At 33.7% G+C, this 19,306-nt stretch overlaps 1 protein-coding gene across 1 annotated transcript in view; it reads left to right on the top strand.

Moving 5' to 3' along the window:
* The first annotated feature begins 9,290 nt into the window (after nucleotides 1-9,290).
* The window catches only part of LOC124356939 (protein numb), a 204,338-nt gene continuing 194,322 nt past the window's right edge, over nucleotides 9,291-19,306 (top strand). The window contains exon 1 of the mRNA XM_046808253.1: nucleotides 9,291-9,463. The gene's annotated coding sequence lies outside the window, so the exon portion shown is untranslated. The remainder of the gene's footprint in view (nucleotides 9,464-19,306) is intronic.

Below are 19,306 nucleotides of genomic sequence, written 5' to 3'. Positions count from 1 at the left end.
CATAAAACTTTATTTATATACAGGGTGTTCATTTAAAAACTTCAAACTCGTATTAAAATACTTACAGCCCAAGTATCAACATTCTGTAAACGGAAGTGAATAATACTATTGGAGAAACAAACAAAAATATTTTCAAAATGGGGGTGCTCACCCCCATGTCCCCCGTAGTACCCAAAGTCAAAATTTTGAAATGGCAACATATACCTTGTGACACCTCAAATTAAAGCTCATAAAAAATGCTCTATTTTGGTAAAGAAAAATCGGCGAAGCCGTTTGGTATCAGCAGCCAATACTGTAATTTCTTACACAATTATTAGTCTACAAAATAGTGTACTACTGCTAATAACTACAAAATTACTTACTGAATCCTGTTGTAAATCCTTTTTAAACCTCAAATCAAATGGTAAAATTGGTAGTCATTGTTATTCTAGAAAAAAAACCTATTTTCAGATTCTTGCCTAACCTTTCTAGAAGTTTCTCTGGTTAAGTGTTTGGACTTAGCAGTGATTCTGTTTTGTTCAAGTCTTGCACACCAGTGGGATATGTTTTAAACTACTGATCTCAAGTGGTCCCACAAAAAAAGTCTAAGGGTGTTAAGTCTGGAGCCCCCTAAACATTTGCTTTAGTGAGTAATGTACATTTTTTATTAACGATTTTGTTAATAAACACAGTATTATTTACAAAGCACGATATTTCGTTAATTACGTTGCCTAATTCTAGGTTTTCATACACAAAGTGTGACAGGAACATGTTATAGCGATCGGTAAATTGTAACTGTTGTAATAATTAACGAACGTACGAGAATATAAATCGACAAAAAACTTATCTCTCTTGTTTGTTGGCGATTTTAATATTATCCTACTAGTCATGACAAAGACTCTAATGCCATATTAGATAGGACTTTCCTTTTCGGTTACAGTTTTAGACAAAGTACTGAGATCTGCCAGGGCTGGCATGGTATACACACATTTTTTGTTATTCTTTCACATAACATATTACCCTTTTATTTAGAAGTTTCTCATAAGCAAAAAACCTAAAAAAAATCAAACTGATAATTTTTAGTGAGAAAACTATCTAAAACAATTTGCAACGTGATAATTGGGATAGCGTTTTCAACGAAAGAGATGTTGAAATAAGAATAATTAATTTTTATATAAATACTATTAGAGATTATTCAAACAAAGCGTTCCCTTTAACTCAATAAACAGTATCAGTTTATAAGAAGCCATAGTTGTTTAATACAAACACTTAGAATTTAACAGACAATAACTGCAAGACGCTTATTATACAGATCAGTCGGCCACCAGAATAGTTATTATTAATAAAAGAGGTTTGAACATAAAATAAGACTTACAGTAAATTTTGACCATGCCAGGGGCTTAATTGTTGGTAACCTGGGAAATTATCACCAATTCTAATTTATAATCACCATCTAAACTTGAGATTAGTGAATTGAAACTTAACGTAATTAGTTATTAAAAACGACAAGATGGTCAGAATTTTGCACCAAGGACTCCCCTTTGAACAGTCGGCAAAAACTAATTCCAGCTCTAAATTTTCTAAAAATATTAACAACGTTTTTCAGTTTCAAGGCAATAAACATGTAGTGTCATTGTTTACGTACTCTTAGCTGTGCCTTTCAATCAAATATTAAGTATTAAGATCTAAAAGATAATGTTACTATCTAACAAAATAAATTAAAATAGCGATAAATATAAACTTTTAACGTATTTTCTTGATCGTGTCAAAAAGGCAAACTCAACGTTAGCGTCGGAAATATAATTCACACGAACCAGAAGTCTTCATACAGGTTTGCACCGTAAAAAAGCATCCATGTGGAAGTATTGCTTTTCAACGGGCAACAATATGTAGCATGCTCTCGAGTGGGCAAACCATTCAGTTTGTTTGTGTTAGCTAAAGATTGGCTAGCAATAAATATTGTAAAATTTAGAATCCAATTGAATTAAAGGATTGATGTTGTAATTAGTAATATTATCGTATGTATCATATATGATAATTATCTATACAGAATACATTATATTAAAAGAGGAAATATGAATGTTTAACGTTTTGTAATTGTTATATTCCGTCATCGTTTACAGCGCTCCATGCTTCTACCTCTCATACACAACATTCGCACATACTAATAAGAATTTATATGGCAATACAACGTTTTTCGGGTCAGCTAGTATATATATACTAGCTATATATGAGTTTGCTCTTTTTCTATTTAATTAAGGCTTTTGAAGTTGTCGACCACGAGTCTTTCAGGGTAGCCTTAATGTGAAATATTTTAGTCGAGGCAGGGCTGAGATATGATTTTTCAGAACGTTAATAAAAACAGCTCTAGCAATATAAATTTAAATTTGTTAAAAATAGAGGAATTGAAGATGCGTATTTATAAAAATTCAGTTCTATATTTTGATTCTAAATTATTTAAATTCTCAAAACTAGAACGTTATCTGGTCGGAATGCATTTTACTGTTTCGTTTAAGTTTTAGATTTTATTTCAATATGAGCTTAATTAACATTTACTTTCTAACAATATTTTGTTATTATTATTTATTTATATTTTATTCCTAGAATGTATGTAAACAAAACGTGTTCTAATGTGTAAGATAACACGTTAAAAAAATACGATCTTCAAGTCAGATATTACGTAAATGACTATAATATTTCTTTGCCTTGGACTGGACTTTCAGATTCTGAGAACATTTGATTAAAATATGTTATAAAATAAATTAAATGGAGGTTGTCCATAAATAACTTCCGATATAACAGAAGTTCACCACCAAAGAATTGGAAGTTCATTATTATATTTATATATGTAAGTCAACTATAAAGCACGTTTTGATATGTATCTAATTTTGTATGTGTCTGATACAATTTTGCTTGAAATAATAACGAACAAATTTAATCACCTTTAAGAAACAAAATATTCTTAAATAGTAAAATCAGAAAACAACAGGTTTTGTACTATTTTTGTTACTACTTCTACTATCTGCATTCATTAATGACACAAGTAACTAATACACGACTAGCGTCAACAGCGAAAGCGAAGAGAACTATGTTAAAAGTATTGCAAATTAGCCGTTGAAAGAGAAGACCGGTACGCGCTCATGGCCAATAGGTACCGCTATCTATCTCACCCGAAGCGCGGAATGTGTTGAAATGACCCTGTCTGTATTATATCAAACTTTTCAAACGCTACGGACTCGTTATTAGGAAAAATTACAGAGCATGAGTCTTGTGTTTTAGTACATGTCAGATGTTATAGTGAAAATATCAGATCAAATAAAAACTAAACTGAATCGACTACGTTATACTTTCAGTTTAACAACGTAAGTTAAGATATAGCCTACCTTGAATATTTGTGTCAATGAGGAGGGAGGGGGAGCTACAACTCCTAAACCCCTCTCTATGGATATGTCTATAATGACGTTGAAAATGAAATCAAATTAAAATAATGATTTTAAATGTTTTAAAGATTTAGAACAAACGTAGTTTCAGAAGTTGTCGCTGTTTCGTGATATATTTGCATTTCATCCATGTTTTGAGATGTGGAATGCTGTATATTAGTTAAAGATATCAGCCACAAATCATTCCACCCTAAAACATGATGTGGACGGTAAAGAAATGTTTTTATTTTAAAACAATAAGCCTACCTCATTTCCCGACTTTCTTTTTACTGTGTGTTTTTTTAGTAATTGTTTGTTTGCCTATTTTGTCTTTCAAGTCCATTAACATTTGTTTTCATTATAAAACTCTATGAGTTTTGAACGCTAGCTTCCCATATGTTTGGTTCTGTATTTTTTCCTTCCTAGAACAAACTATAGTTACAAGTAACTAAATGAGCTCCTAATACCATGTTTAAAGTCAGCTTTTAAGAGCTACCTTAATAAATATTCCAACAGTGAGTGATCAATGATTTAACTATAATTAATAGTCGTTTACGTAACTGTTACATTATGATAACCATAACACAAATGTGTAAAGTGTTCAATAGAAAGGGGTGGGAATCTTAAAACGTAAAACGCCCTTGACTGTAAGCAGATATGCCCGTCTGAGCATACTGATCTATAATACTAAATAATAATAATCAGTATTAAATCTTAGCTAATACACAGCGTAGAACACTACTCAAAGAGATACTTTGTAAATCTGCCAATTACAATCACACTCATTAGGAAATTTCCGTATTTTTTAATTTTCTTCAATCTTGGCCAACAGAAGTAAAAGGCGTATCGATTTTGATTTTAGTTGCGAAACGATTTACACAAATGCGATGGCAATTAACTTGAAACCTTTCTATTAGTTGATACTGCCCAACGAAATTATGCACGCAATGTGTAAATACGGTCTTGTACCAGATTTAGATCGAATCGGTTATACATTACAGGGGCACAGTGTTCACCACTATTTCGGAATGTTACTAAATAAGTATTACTCAAAACTTTGTACGGCAACAATCTGAAAACTTTACATGACTTAAAAAACTCTTAAAATAAAATACTATCGTAAATTCCTGAGAATTCTAAAATGTTTGTTTTTGTTTTACTCTACGATACGTAATAACTTAGATATAACCAATTCCTTTCGAAACATTGACACTCCAACCTTGAAACCTTAAAATATATTGAACGAGTACAGAAATAAAGTTGTTTCTATTTAAGTAATATTTTTAAGGAACCATATAATTTGGGTTTTTATTGGAGATAGTCAACTTAAAATTTTGCGCAAATGTTAAAGGGCACCATTTTGAAACTTTTAATATTGATAAAAACTACTAGTTAACGAGATATGTATAAATACTGTTTCTGTACCTAATTTGATCTGGATTTATTAAATTTACGGCAGTTCTCGTGTTCATAATTTCGCGTTATGGTGCATAAACCCGTACATAAATACCTAACATACACATACACTGCCATATACATATAGAATGTTTATTATGGTTGTTTTTATTTTGGTGGCTATGATCGAAGAAAATGGCAGAACAGTTTAAAGAGAAAAGCGCTTACAGTTTGCAGCCGGTATTGTAATTGCTTCAGTACAAATCGCTATCAATAAACAGGTGTTTTTGTTATTTTGGCTATCTAATTTCGGGTTTCCATCAAACAAGTACGGCACAAAACACATATAAGCGATCGGTAAATAGCTTTCATAACAATGAATGAACGCAAGTTAGAAGAGTATAAATTGACGAAAAATCAGTCCATTTTCTTTGGAGATTTTAATGTTATCTTACTCGTAATAACAAAGCCTCTAATACCATTTTATATTTTTTATAGTTTAATACAAAATATTACAGGTGTCCACCTAAAATCTGACAGAGTACGCACCACGTCTGACTACGAATGCACCACGTCTGACTACGAATGCACCACGTCTGACTACGAGTGCACCACGTCTGACTACGAATGCACCACGTCTGACTACGAATGCACCACGTCTGACTACGAATGCACCACGTCTGACTACGAATGCACCACGTCTGACTACGAATGCACCACGTCTGACTACGAATGCATCACGTCTGACTACGAATGCACCACGTCTGACTACGAATGCCTTTCATTTAGTAGTTCTTCAGTAGCAAGTATGCTGAACCTAAAGTATAAAAGTAATAATGGTTATTAAGAAAACTATATAAAACTTTTGAGAAATATTAAATTATTATATATTAAAAAACTAGAATATTGGAATAGTGTTTTCTATACAAATGTAGAAAAACATTTCAATAAGGCGCTCCTTTTAATTCACAAAATAATGTAAGTATATAACAGGAAACCATTTAAAATCATAAAATTAGAAGTAACAGACAAGAACTTCAATATACTTATATTTTTCAGATTATTAGCCCACCAGAATTGAAGAATTATTGTAAATTAAATAAGTTTGAAAATGAAAATTATTATTAGAATAAATTCCAACCATGCCAGGTACTCGACTATTACCAATCGAAACCTTTGAGGGCAACCTAAAACTTGATCAACAATTTAAAATATTATCATTGCCATCTAACTGTGAGGTGGGTGAATTTAAATTCAATGAGATATTACACACGATATCCAAGAAATGTCTGCCGAATTGCTTTATTAAAAACATCTCTGGTACATTAAAATCTAAACCCTCTTCTAACAACAAATAGGCCAGTCTTACCACTGTTCAATCTAAGTTAATAAAATTGCCATTACTAATTAATAAACTAAATTCAGTTTACTTTCACAAAATCCCATTATTTTAACTCTAAAAACATCTACTCTCTGTAAAAAGAATATAACAATTGATTTGTGTACTTGTCTTCTTTACTCGTCAAAGAATATGGTTTGAGTTATTCCCTATCTTGACTTTCTCGTTCAATACATAAGGTTGTATTCACAACAGATTTAAATTTTATTAAAGGTATTCTAACTCTTAAAATAATTTAAATTGTAATCTCGATAGCTGCAGACTAATATTGATTATGACCTAATGTGCATTATTGTATTAAGTATATTAATTCAGTTCATTAATGTACATTAACTCCTTCCTGAAACCAATAGTATAATACGTTAATCCCAATTTAAGTTTCATTATACTCCTTCACAATTTCCGGTATATTCATATTTCTTCGAAAAGCTGTGGCTTTCGTGAAATCAAAATAAGCTTAATTTTACTATCTTTTTTAGGTAAATAAGGCGCTTGACGTTATTGACCATGGACTTTCAGGGCTTCTTAAGTCGGTATATTTGAGCCCAATATGAAATATAGTATTGTTTTCTGAAGATATTTGTTCTACAAAATTCAATAGAATTTTCGTTGCGTTTGGTTTTCCGGATGGTCTGGGGTCTCGGACCACGAGAGTGTTGTAGAGGATAGTTTTAGGCTAGATAGTGACACAACACTGCCCTCTTTTTTCATTTATCATTATATTAGTTTTGTTTTTGATAACGACAATGTGTTTAAAAGTCCAGGTCATAGATAGAACAATATAAACTAAAATCTATATGAAGGAAACAGGATTTTTTTCCGGACAAGTTAAATTTGGATTATGCAACATAAATATTATCATTATATTTTCGAATTTCAAATTACCCCGGGAAACCATTTTTTCATATCAACCTTTCGTGGGCTCGTATAATAAAAACAATTAGGCTAATTGATTTAGTTGTTCTCGAGATTAGCTCTTAGCAACACATCTGCGATTCATTTTTATTTATAAGATTATATTAAAATACCACCGGTATTATACAAATATACAAATTTTGAAATATTTCAGCCAGTATTACAAATTAGACGTGACTAAATTTTAGTTTTTAATAAATCGAGAATAAAGTAGAATGTAGTTTTCAATAGGTCCTTCTTCCTTATTAATGAGTTTTTCTTTATTTCTGTTTATGAGAAGTGGTTCCAAATCCTATAAGTGGATTGGTTTTGTTATTCTTTGTATTAAATTTAGGTTTTTATTTGATATTGCGTATCCTGACTAAATGCAGTGCTTGGCTACAGCAGATTTTTCATTCTTCCATATTTGTGTGTGATAAATACTCTTTAAATCTTGTTTTTATTGTTTTTGTCATTTGTCTGATACAAATTGTTTCACAGACGTTAGATATAATTTCATAAATTCCTGATTTGTTTTCATTTAAAATGTTATCTTTAGAGTTTTCTAATAATTGGAATACTTTATTGCTTGTTTTTGGAGTAACAGTTCTATTTGTAAGTTTTTGTGTTTGATTTGAGTCTCTTTTGTTTCTTGGAATGGCCGTGATGTTGTTTTATCTTTTCTAACTTTCCGTTTCAATGTTTGTTTAGTATATTGTCAAAAAGTTGTATGGTGTAACCATTTACTAATATCCTTTATGTAATTTAGTTTTTAATTATAGTTTTTTTGTGTTGAGCATGATGTATTTAAAAGTCAGTAAATCATTTAATTAAAAGTTGCCCCTTTTTGGATTGGTTAGATTCATCATTGATAAATCTCCTTGTATGTGTTGGTTTTCTGTAAATATTAAATTCATTTTTTTATTTGCATATTTACACCAAATGGTATTTTAATGTTATTTGTAATAAAACAAACCATGCAAATACTTATTTGTGGAATCGCCTGACGGTAAAACCTTTGGTTCATACTTATTGATCATTACCATTACTGGTACGATTCTTCTATGTCAGCGACCGGATGTTTGTCGAATATACAGCGTCAAATTATTTAAAATATTAAAATCGGGTAATTACGGCTAAAATAACACTATAGAAAATTGCTGATTACAAAAATTTAAAAAAAAAGTCAACGGTTCCTTTAACTCGGTCAAGTTAGTTTCTCATTAATTGTTCGATTGAACCTGCCCAAGTCTTATCTGCGAATTTTCGGGGGGAAATTATTAAAAGTTTTCATGGTAGCAACTGAAAATGTCTTCATTGTGGAGGATAGTAGAAACCCGCATGACAAATATTTAGGTTGTGGACTTCACCCCTCCTTTGAAAGTTTACGGGGTCATCCGTGATGGAAGCCATAGAACTTAAAACATATTGGCCAAAAACAGTCAAAATGTCCAGTCTATGTGATTATCCTAACTGCAATTTTTTAAGTCCGAGCACCCTGGCAGTCCTAGCAGAATGTCCCCACAGTATCAGACCACATGTGAGGAGATTGTGAAAAGAGCCTATTGTCCAATAGACTCTTAAACCTTATAAGCAGGTTTAAACCTTGCCAGCCTCACACTCAAGTTATCAATGTTGCAATCCCAGGTCATTCTGGTGTCCGTCTAGCCAAAATCCCTAGAACTTCACATTCCAACCCTCCACGGTGTCAGCCAGATGTTGGGTCTTGTCCTCAGTCCTCATATCCGCAGTATAAAGCAATACAAAAGAGCAATTATATTTTTAAACGAAACGGGTTTAATGTGTTTCCCAGGAAAGAAACTAGGAAATCTTGCTATACCAGCAATACAAAGCCATAATGAGATGGTACACATTCTTAAAGTGTTAATTCTATGTTAATTCAAACCCCAAAAGGCCTTACTTAAAGCCACGTTTTTAATTATATTAAAAATTAAAGATTTTTTCTCATTTTTATCGCACAATATTGATTAAATTTCAATTGTATTTGTAACTTTAATGAGTAAAGTCACATCATAATAATTGCAACTTCCACCTAAATAATATTCTTGGTTTAACATCAGCTCTAGGAGCCTCCGTATATCTCTGTCAGGTAGCGCTGCAAGCGACAGTATCGTCGCAACCTGACGCATGCGCAGACGACGGTACAGGTTGACGTGAAAGTACAGATTTTCAAGAGACTGTCAGACTGTGAACATTCGCGGCGTGAGGTTGATTGTACTCGTATTACTTGATCGCCTGAACTGACAATCTTGTGTTGGTGCATTTATTGAAATGTTTTATTACTACGTGATTTTCATCTCATCCTACTTTTGGATTTTGGATCTAAGAAGACAGTGTTCTGTCAGCTAAATATAAGGTGAGTGATATCACAGGTGTTGCGGGCCATAATTAAGCGAATATAGGTTACCTACATTTGACATCGTATGCTATTAACATTTCTTCACGAATAATTTACATACTTGTTATATTGAATTAATTCTCATGTGTTATTCTAATCATAGATTTCCCAACGAGTAAACTAACAATCTTGGTAATTAGAAGTAGTATGGTTTTTTGTTTTTGTTTACATTTTGGTATGCATCATCGGCAAAGAATAATACAACAATACTCCAAGTTCTCACTAATACAAAATAGCCGTTTGCTTGCAATTTTACTCATTTTTCACAGATTCTCGTACTTGGAATTGCTGCATACATAGTTTTTAAGATGCAGTATTTTAGTACACATCTCAAGCGCAGGCGTTTTAATTAAAATGTTTTAAATTATGGATATTAATACTCTTTGAATTATTTATTTTAGATAAAGTTACTACCAATAGAACACGCTCATTACTATTAAAGTTTTCTGCCATTACTTTAGCCACTACTGGACACACTAACGACTATCAGAGAAATGTCGCGAAAGCGTAATTAATTTAATATTTTTTGTACATTTTGCAGAACCTTGGCTTAAAAAGACATTTGCATTAAGAACGGCAGTCCATTTATGATCAATGCCAGAGACATTAAGCAGTATCCCTTAATTATTGTTAACTAAAGACCTTTCCAAAATTGTTGTCCGTTTGTAGATTTTATTTGCTGGATTCGTCACATAATATGCACATTTTATCATAAATAATGAAAAATTTGGCTACAAATGTCCGGCTGTATCAATTTTATTAAATTTTAACCAACTGAAGTCGATATGTACTTTCAAAACCTAAATATCCTTAAAAATAATCGTATATTTATTATAAATCTAATTTTCGTATTAAAAAAATATATATAAACGCCATATTTTTATAAATACTACTTAAACAATTTTATAAATAAAATTTAAACAATCAGATGGTGTAATTGTTATAACATTTTTGTGGGATTTATAATATACTTATTTTATTGTTTATTATTTCATTTTTAGAGTAAATTCAACAAACTATGAATTTTATCTGAAAACATCGCGTTTATACAACGTTTATGAACAGAATATTTCAAGTTCATTTCAAGCAAGTGGATGTCAAATACTCTAAAACTATAAATAGAAATCGCGTCTCTAGAAAACTAAGGGCTGAAAGATAAAATTTGGGTAGCAGTGCAGCAAAATACGAATATAAAATATATGTTTAGCTGTGTTAGATATTAATTGCCACCGTACCATACTGTTGTTGGTAAACAATAATCTTAAGATTCTTTATTTTCATTTAAAAATTGTAATGGTCATAAAGAAAAAATTAGCAATATCTAGACAGAATGTGTATCTAAGATTGATTTAAATATCTATGTTGGAATTTTATTGGAATGTCTTCTTCATTTATAATTCAGAAAAATGAAATTATAACATTAATTTTAGAAACCATTGCATGAACAAAACATAGTGATTACGGCGTTATTAGAACTATTAAATTCTGTTTCAGATAACAATAACGTGAGTTTAACATTTATTAAATTTAGCGCCAAGTACGCAAGGGTAGCGGCCAATTATGTTGATACCGCAGGAAAAAAAATTAAAAAACTATTCATAAACAATGTGTCAACAGTTAATCACTTGTTGCTGTTGTGTGTCGATCGTTAATGTTGCACGTGTAAAAATCTCTATGTTACGTCATAGAGAAACGATATTAATATCATTACCATCATAACACAACAACGAGTTGTTTACAAAACAGTGATTTAAACTAGGCCTACACACAAGAATGCAGTGGATATAAAATGCAAGAAGGATGCCTGCACAAATTTTATTTTGTAGCCTTTACTATTTATACACAATTGACTTCATTAATCATAATTTGTGTCACAGATTGTAAGGAAATTGTGACAAAGGTCTTGCTAGTCATTATACCATTTATTTTACATCTACTGTGGTTGGCACACATTACCGCAATTCTGGCTGCCTTGAAGTCGGTACATGACACGTGCCGCAGTGAAGTTGTTAAACTGTTTATAATTATATAAATAAATGTGATCAATTCTGTTATTAGTGTTTAAGAGGTACACTTTAAGCCTTAACTGATAAAGCAATACTGGGTTTACTTTTCTTATCAGTCAGGCCACACGGGCACGAAAGCTGTTGTAATAATTTATTGGAAGTACTTGGTTGAAATAGATGACTGATGATGTTCAGGATGTGAAATTCCAACCCATTAGCTCACATCTTCATGTGGAGAGAACTGAGATTTTATACATTTTGTAAAATTTTTGGCACAAATAAATAACTTTTACCATCGATTATTTATTTTGTTTTGCTTCTATTGAGATCACTGTCGGAAATAATATTGTTTTAAATAATTTAATTATTACTAACTCATAAACTTGTAAATAGCTTTGCTATTTTATTATTTGCCCAAAAGTTAATAATTTGTGCTAACATTAATGCTTGTGACCCACGTGGTTATAACTAAGTTTAATTTATTTTCTTAATCAAATTGTTCGTCCTTCTCAAAATGTTTGATCTAAAACTAACCTGGATCATCCAAAACTAGAGTTTCAATGGGTTTAATGTCATTTAATGTATTTACTCATTATAAATTACGGTAATTCGAAACAGCGAACATCACACCAAACCGGTAATAATTATGAAACAATTTTGTGTTGTAATGTATAAAAACTAATCCAAGTTGGTCCTCGATTACAAGGTAAAAATTATATTTGTGACACAAAAATGATGAGAATTCAAGTTGAGGCAGTATGGCCGAGTCTGAAAGCTCAGCCTAGAAGCGTACAGGGAGTCGGGGAGCAGGTGGGCCAAACAAGAGGTACAAATTGACTTGTTTATTGTGACGGGACAACAGAGTTATCATGCACCCACAATATACAAGTGACTCGCGACCACTCCACGCTTACAAAAGTAACGCAATACAAGTGACTCGCACCACTCCACGTTTACAACATTAGGCTAACTGAATACAAGTGACTCGCGACCACTCCACGTTTACAACATTAGGCTAACTGAATACAAGTGACTCGCGACCACTCCACGCTTACAAAAGTAACGCAGTACAAGTGGCTCGCGACCACTCCTCGTTTACAACAGTAACGCAAAAAAGTGAGTCGCGACCACTCCACGCTTAGAACAGTAAGTATTTAAATTTAGTAGTAGATTTACTCCTTATTTTTAATCTCGTCTAATAAATGGATGGGATTAAGCAATAGTTCCTTTTTATTTGTTTTATTTTAATTTCTCATTTCGAGTTGTTTACATTATGTCCGTATCTACTAAGGGGAATTCGCCATTTGTGTTTTCTCTTCTCTCATAGATAAACCGTACGTTGTAGCAAATCCCTCCCCCCTCTCCAAATCTGGTTCCTGGGGGGGGGTCTTTATTAAAATGCCATACATATCGGAAATATAAATTCACTCACTGTATTATAAATCAAGCAGGGATTTAATTAATGGTTCCCACAGATCCCAAGTACTTCAGGTATTTCGTCCCGGTATTGGGGTTGAATGGAAATTATCAATTAGTCAGGGCCGACTATAATTCGAGGAAGAATTACTTACGAAGAACGTTTGTCTTGTATCCACATTTCGAGCATTTACTTACTTCGGACAGTTTCGGGGGATCTCCGTCGACTATCTGAATACGAACAATGTAGTAAATTCTAGTTATCAGTGTAGTTTGTGACTCAGTGGGTAGTGTCGACCTGACAGTGTAAATATGCCGTTTACGAGGCCCGGGTTCAATGTTCAGGAAATTGTATAAGTGCGATACCCGGTAGTTGTGATGCCACAATCAAGTTTTATTTTGTTGGTTTGGAGTACACCAACTCATTAGTACTTTTTAAACATCTTTTATCCAATATTTATAATGAAATCATTATAGTCGCCGTTTTAATTATTTGAAAAACGTGTATACGCTGTGTAAAGTATAAAATATTATAGCAGATCAAAATATTGAGTGATAAACACCTTACGTGAGAAGCCATGGAACATATCCAACAAATCGTGATCCCATTGTATTCAATGTGCAATTTTACAGCCGATAAACGTTTATGGAGATTGGATCTTGTGGTCGTGGCTACCTCAGCCCAGACCAGATACGTTTCTCCGAAATAAACTCTCTTCCAGTTTATCATTCATTCTTGAGAGTTGTTTGGGCCGAGTTCTGAAGATCAACTAAATGTAGAAGGATATGTCCTCTTGCGAACACAGCTAAAAATATAAATTAGTGAACCGATTTTGGTTTTTGAAAATATTTATATTTTGAATTCATACACCATTTAGATAAATTTCCCGAATACAAAAGAGTGGAACAATTTTTATTTTACCACTCCACGTGAAACAGAGACGTTTATCATTTCGGTACATGACGCGTGGTCGCAGTGAAGGTGTTAAAGTTGGCGATTTGGTCCGTTTTCTAATCAGGCCCAAAACGGTTGAATATAATTGTGTGACATTTTACAGTATGCATGCCTTCATGAGTTAAATCTTCTGGGAGTGACGTGTTTTCTTATTTTTATGTAATTTCATTGAGAAAAATATTTAAAAACATATAATTTTCATAATTCATAAAGGAAGAAGAAATCATGTCACTCCTTGAAGCTAAAACTTATTTACAAACTGTAAAAACACCCAATTGTTATTGGGCACGTAACTTAAATACTAACTGGCTACGCTATGAATTTTTCACATCAGAAACTTATATTTTAGTGTCTAATAATTGTAAATGTTGATGTGTAATTTATCCCACAAAAGGTTCAGCTCATTTATCCCACTTCGAAGAGACGAGTGAAAAGGGTTTTTGTTAGTTATAAAAGTGTAGATATTGCAATAAATAAAAACGGTACCTCAACCTGTGTAGACATCCAAATAATTTCAATTTTGTAGCTACGTATTTGTAATAAAGCTTACTTAAAATGTAATTGTGGTTAGTAACAATGATAAATTGTAATAGTGTGAATCTTACATCATTAAATCCCTTTATCGCAATATTTTAAACAATGACGTATCTTGAAAATAGTAAAGAAATATAACTACCGGTAGCATCATTTCAAGTTTTCTAAATATATTATAATGAAACAATACAATTAATACATTTCTAGCAATGATTTAGATTATATCGGTTCAAAGTCGGTACTTTAAATAATTTATAAGTAAAATAAGTACGATACCTTTAAATTAATGACAAGATATCACGTAATCTCGCAATAAAACTCGTTAGAACAACATATAGAGATGTATTTATTACTACTGGGACTGTCCTGAAGTCGGTAAATGACACGTATCGCAGTGAACGTGTTAACAACATGTAACTAGATTTGTATCGTAGATTAAGTCATTAACTGTGCTGGACGCACGTTCCTAATACAGCGACTGTCATGAATTCGGTAAATGACACGTGTCGCAGTGAACGTGTTGACAACATGTAACTGGAGTTGTATCGTAGATTAACTCATTAACTGTGCTGGACGCACGTTCCTAATACTGGGTCAGTCCTGAAGTCGGTACATGACACGTGTCGCAGTGAACGTGTTGACAACATGTAACTAGATTTGTATCGTAGATTAACTCATTAACTGTGCTGGACGCACGTTCCTAATACTGGGACTGTCCTGAAGTCGTTACATGACACGTGTCGCAGTGAACGTGTTGACAACATGTAACTAGATTTGTATCGTAGATTAACTCATTAACTGTGCTGGACGCACGTTCCTAATACAGCGACTGTCATGAATTCGGTACATGACACGTGTCGCAGTGAACGTGTTAACAACATGTAACTAGATTTGTATCGTAGATTAACTCATTAACTGTGCTGGACGCACGTTCCTAATACAGCGACTGTCATGAATTCGGTACATGACACGTGTCGCAGTGAACGTGTTGACAACATGTAACTAGATTTGTATCGTAGATTAACTCATTAACTGTGCTGGACGCACGTTCCTAATACTGGGACTGTCCTGAAGTCGGTACATGACACGTGTCGCAGTGAACGTGTTGACAACATGTAACTAGATTTGTATCGTAGATTAACTCATCAACTGTGCTGGACGCACGTTCCTAATACTGGGTCAGTCCTGAAGTCGGTACATGACACGTGTCGCAGTGAACGTGTTGACAACATGTAACTAGATTTGTATCGTTGATTAACTCATTAACTGTGCTGGACGCACGTTCCTAATACTGGGACTGTCCTGAAGTCGGTACATGACACGTGTCGCAGTGAACGTGTTGACAACATGTAACTAGATTTGTATCGTAGATTAACTCATCAACTGTGCTGGACGCACGTTCCTAATACAGCGACTGTCATGAATTCGGTACATGACACGTGTCGCAGTGAACGTGTTGACAACATGTAACTGGAGTTGTATCGTAGTTTAACTCAATGAATGCGGCGGATGCATTCTTATGTCTTGATTGTCTTATAGCGGAAATTACTGTTTTAATTCACATTACATATATATAAACTTTGTGTTTATTTGTAATTTACTAATTTGTGTCAATGTTTTCGGCTGCGTAGGGAAATCAAGAATAGGTTTCTCGAGAACCATAGGGACTCCTCAACTATACGAATAAGATAACCACAGCTACAGGCTGTGTAGCTCAGGTCATCTATCTACAGTTCCCGCGGGTGGGAGAGAGTAAATTGACAAGGGGCCGGAATTGTGGGCACCATCACCTTTTCTGCAAGTTTTTCTTATTTATATCACCCTCTTCCCTCCTTTTGAAAGGGATTATTCATAATCTAGTCGTTTTAATTCATTAATTCAAGTGGATAATATCCCAACTCATAATAAAAGTCAGTTCGGTTTATGTTGTAAGATGTGTAAAAAAGTGTTATCATGCATTTAATGCATTAATATGACATAATTAACTTTAAAACATCACAAAGTAACGCCGTTTGAAAGGGTTTAGCAATTGACAATTACTATAAGTTTGGAGTACGGCACAGAAATTTACATCCACCGGAAAATATAAGAGTAATCGTGTCAGTCTACTGAGTGATAGGAATCTAAGATGCTCAGCCAAATTTCGTGGTTGGACATACAACATCATAGAACTCATTCTTGTCTATGTAGAAATTAAGTTCCATACAGAGCTTCAAGTCTACAAATGAAATCTTTCCCGAGATATCTTGATATACAGATATCTATGATACACTCTCATTTTTGCTCACCAAATTTGATTTTATATCGTTGTTTAAATATTAAAAGCTTACTCCAAATCATCATAAAATTATGCTCTATGTTAAAAGGTAAAGGGTGTCTTATTTTACCTGGCAAAGTAAGGGCTAAGAAGCCCTCTCTCTACCAATTAACCTGGGTACCAACGGCTTAAAGGTGACTTCTGAACCACCACCAACGACAGGGTAGGCGAGTTACCATCAATATATTTGATTTATGATAAAGGATAGTTAGGCTACATGTGTTACTATGTTAAAATCTCTTATGAGCAATCTATTTTTATTTTATTTTTTTTTTTTTTGCTAATTTATTTATTCTGCTATTTTTCCTTTACCATCATGGTTACCCATAAAAACAATTTTACTAACTCTCACCCAAATCCTAAGGAGTGACATGTATAGGTGAGTTTGTTTTTGAGATGCCGTGCGGATCGGCTGAAAATTGCAAAAGTTACCGCCAAATTAGTTTCCCAATTCGGAAATAGATAAAAAAATCTAACAATTTTCGATTCGGGTTAGGTAAATGTCGGAATTATCGAATAAGTAAGGGAAACCGATAATAATCGACACGCCCCGAAACAACCGGATGGAAATGTATGGTTAGTATTTAAAAAGGGCGCTTAAAACATGGTCTTCGGTCGCTTTCCAATTCCAAGTTCGTTATCAAGGTAATTGTTTACCGAGCCACCCGCCCTCTATAAGGTTGTGTCACACGAAAGGGCGATGGCCGACCTCAAATTGAATTGGTGTTCCACTTCTTTGTGCTGACATTTCATTGGCCCTTAAATACGTCATCATGCCTTCCGTATTAGACGTATAAACCTTTTATTAGAGATATATAAATATGTTAATTAGGAGGGTAGAAACGAAGAAATACGAATAATGCGCACTTTTATATTTTATAATAAAACATTGTATACAGTCACGGATATCACATAATATTTCTTAGGAAACTAAAATCAACTCTATCAATATGATAAACAAGCCCTACATTTATCGACGTGTACTATACCCGAAAGGCCAATTTAAAATATTCTGGAAAAAAATATTATGGGAAAAAATATTTGTATATGGTGTCAGAAACTAAAAAGAAGACTGGATTCACGTTTATAAGGTTATAGAGTAATTCCTGACTGCTTGAATAATTATTATATTAGTAAATTGTCAAGATATTGTTCTCTGGAACGTGCAGGCTGCAATAAACTTTGTATAATATGAATAATTATCCTGTATGTTGTAGTAATGTAGTGAAGTAGAAATGGTCATAAATTCGGTTTTATAGCATAACACTCGCCTTCGGCTCGCTGGGGGCTACGCCCCCCAGGCCCCCAAAGTAAACGCTTGCAAATTCGGGGATAAGCGGAATTCGGTGACTGGTTAAGTCCGGACATTAAGTAAATGACAAGGGATTTAAAAATTGACCTTTTTCATAGATTTTTTTTCGGATTCGTAAAAACTTTTGACTTTGAGGCATTTTGCGGTTAAACCGTTAGAGATACGACAAAAAGTGACTGGACCTTTCTTGTTGGAAATTTAATTTTGTTCTTTCGATTGTGCCCTCAGATCTGATCTACGACCTATGGTTTAGCCAGAAATGAGCTCGGGAGAAAAGTCTGCACGGGTCAGCTATCTTGAATTGTTTAGTATAAACATAATAAAAACCGACCTCAAGGCAGTATTTTAAGTCGAACAGGGGGTTTAATATCACCAGGAGACTATCTAGTCAAGGCGAGAAATTCCCTGGGTGGGTGATTAATGTTAAGGAGGTTAATACAAGAGGGGGTTTAATTTCGTCAGGATATTGTCTGGTCATATGAAACAAATTTCCCCAGGGGGGGTTAACGTTACCGGGGGATAAGTCTCCAGGGGGTTATCTGGTCATACCAGGATCTTCCCAGGGGGGGGGGTTAAGAGATTTGGTGACTGGTAAAATTCGGACATGAGGTCATGGCAGGAAATTCCCTGGGGGGGTTTAATGTTACCAGGGGGGTTAACACATCAGGGGGTTGAATGTACAGGAGGTTATCAGGTATACCAGGAAATCCCCGGGGGGGGGGGGTTAATATTACCGGGGGGTTAATGACACACTTGGGCCTTTTTTTAGAGGGTATTGTGTCTGTGAACATAATAAATATTCCTCTGTCCCTATCTACTATTGACGCTTAGCTAACGCTCAGCCAATACTCCCGAAGTCACTGAACCTTTTCTGTAGATCACGTGATTTCCTAAATCCCGTTTAAAATTTGTTTTTGAGTTACGACCAACCGTTTAGCCGCTATCAAGCCCGGAATGTAAATTTTTAGGCGAAAATGTCCCAATATTTTCACTTAATTCGCGTTTTGCGGTCAAACTAAGGGAAATATAGTAAAAAGTCACTGGACCTTTTTTTTAGGTCATATTATTTCCTAAATTAAAACGTTAGTCTTGTTTTGCCCTCCGACCAATGGTTTCGCCGCTATCGACCCCAAAAACAAAAGTTTTCGCGTAAAAGTTACAACAAAATTGTACATAATCACGTTTTTCGGCCAAACCAATCGAGATAGGGCAAAAAGATTACTAAACCTTTTCTGTAGATCGCGCAATTTGCTAATTTTAA

This window comes from Homalodisca vitripennis, chromosome 3 (genome assembly GCF_021130785.1).
Source record: "Homalodisca vitripennis isolate AUS2020 chromosome 3, UT_GWSS_2.1, whole genome shotgun sequence".
NCBI classification, from domain to species: domain Eukaryota; kingdom Metazoa; phylum Arthropoda; class Insecta; order Hemiptera; family Cicadellidae; genus Homalodisca; species Homalodisca vitripennis.
Note: the sequence above shows the minus strand (reverse complement) of the source record. Positions and strands in the feature narration are given on the sequence as shown.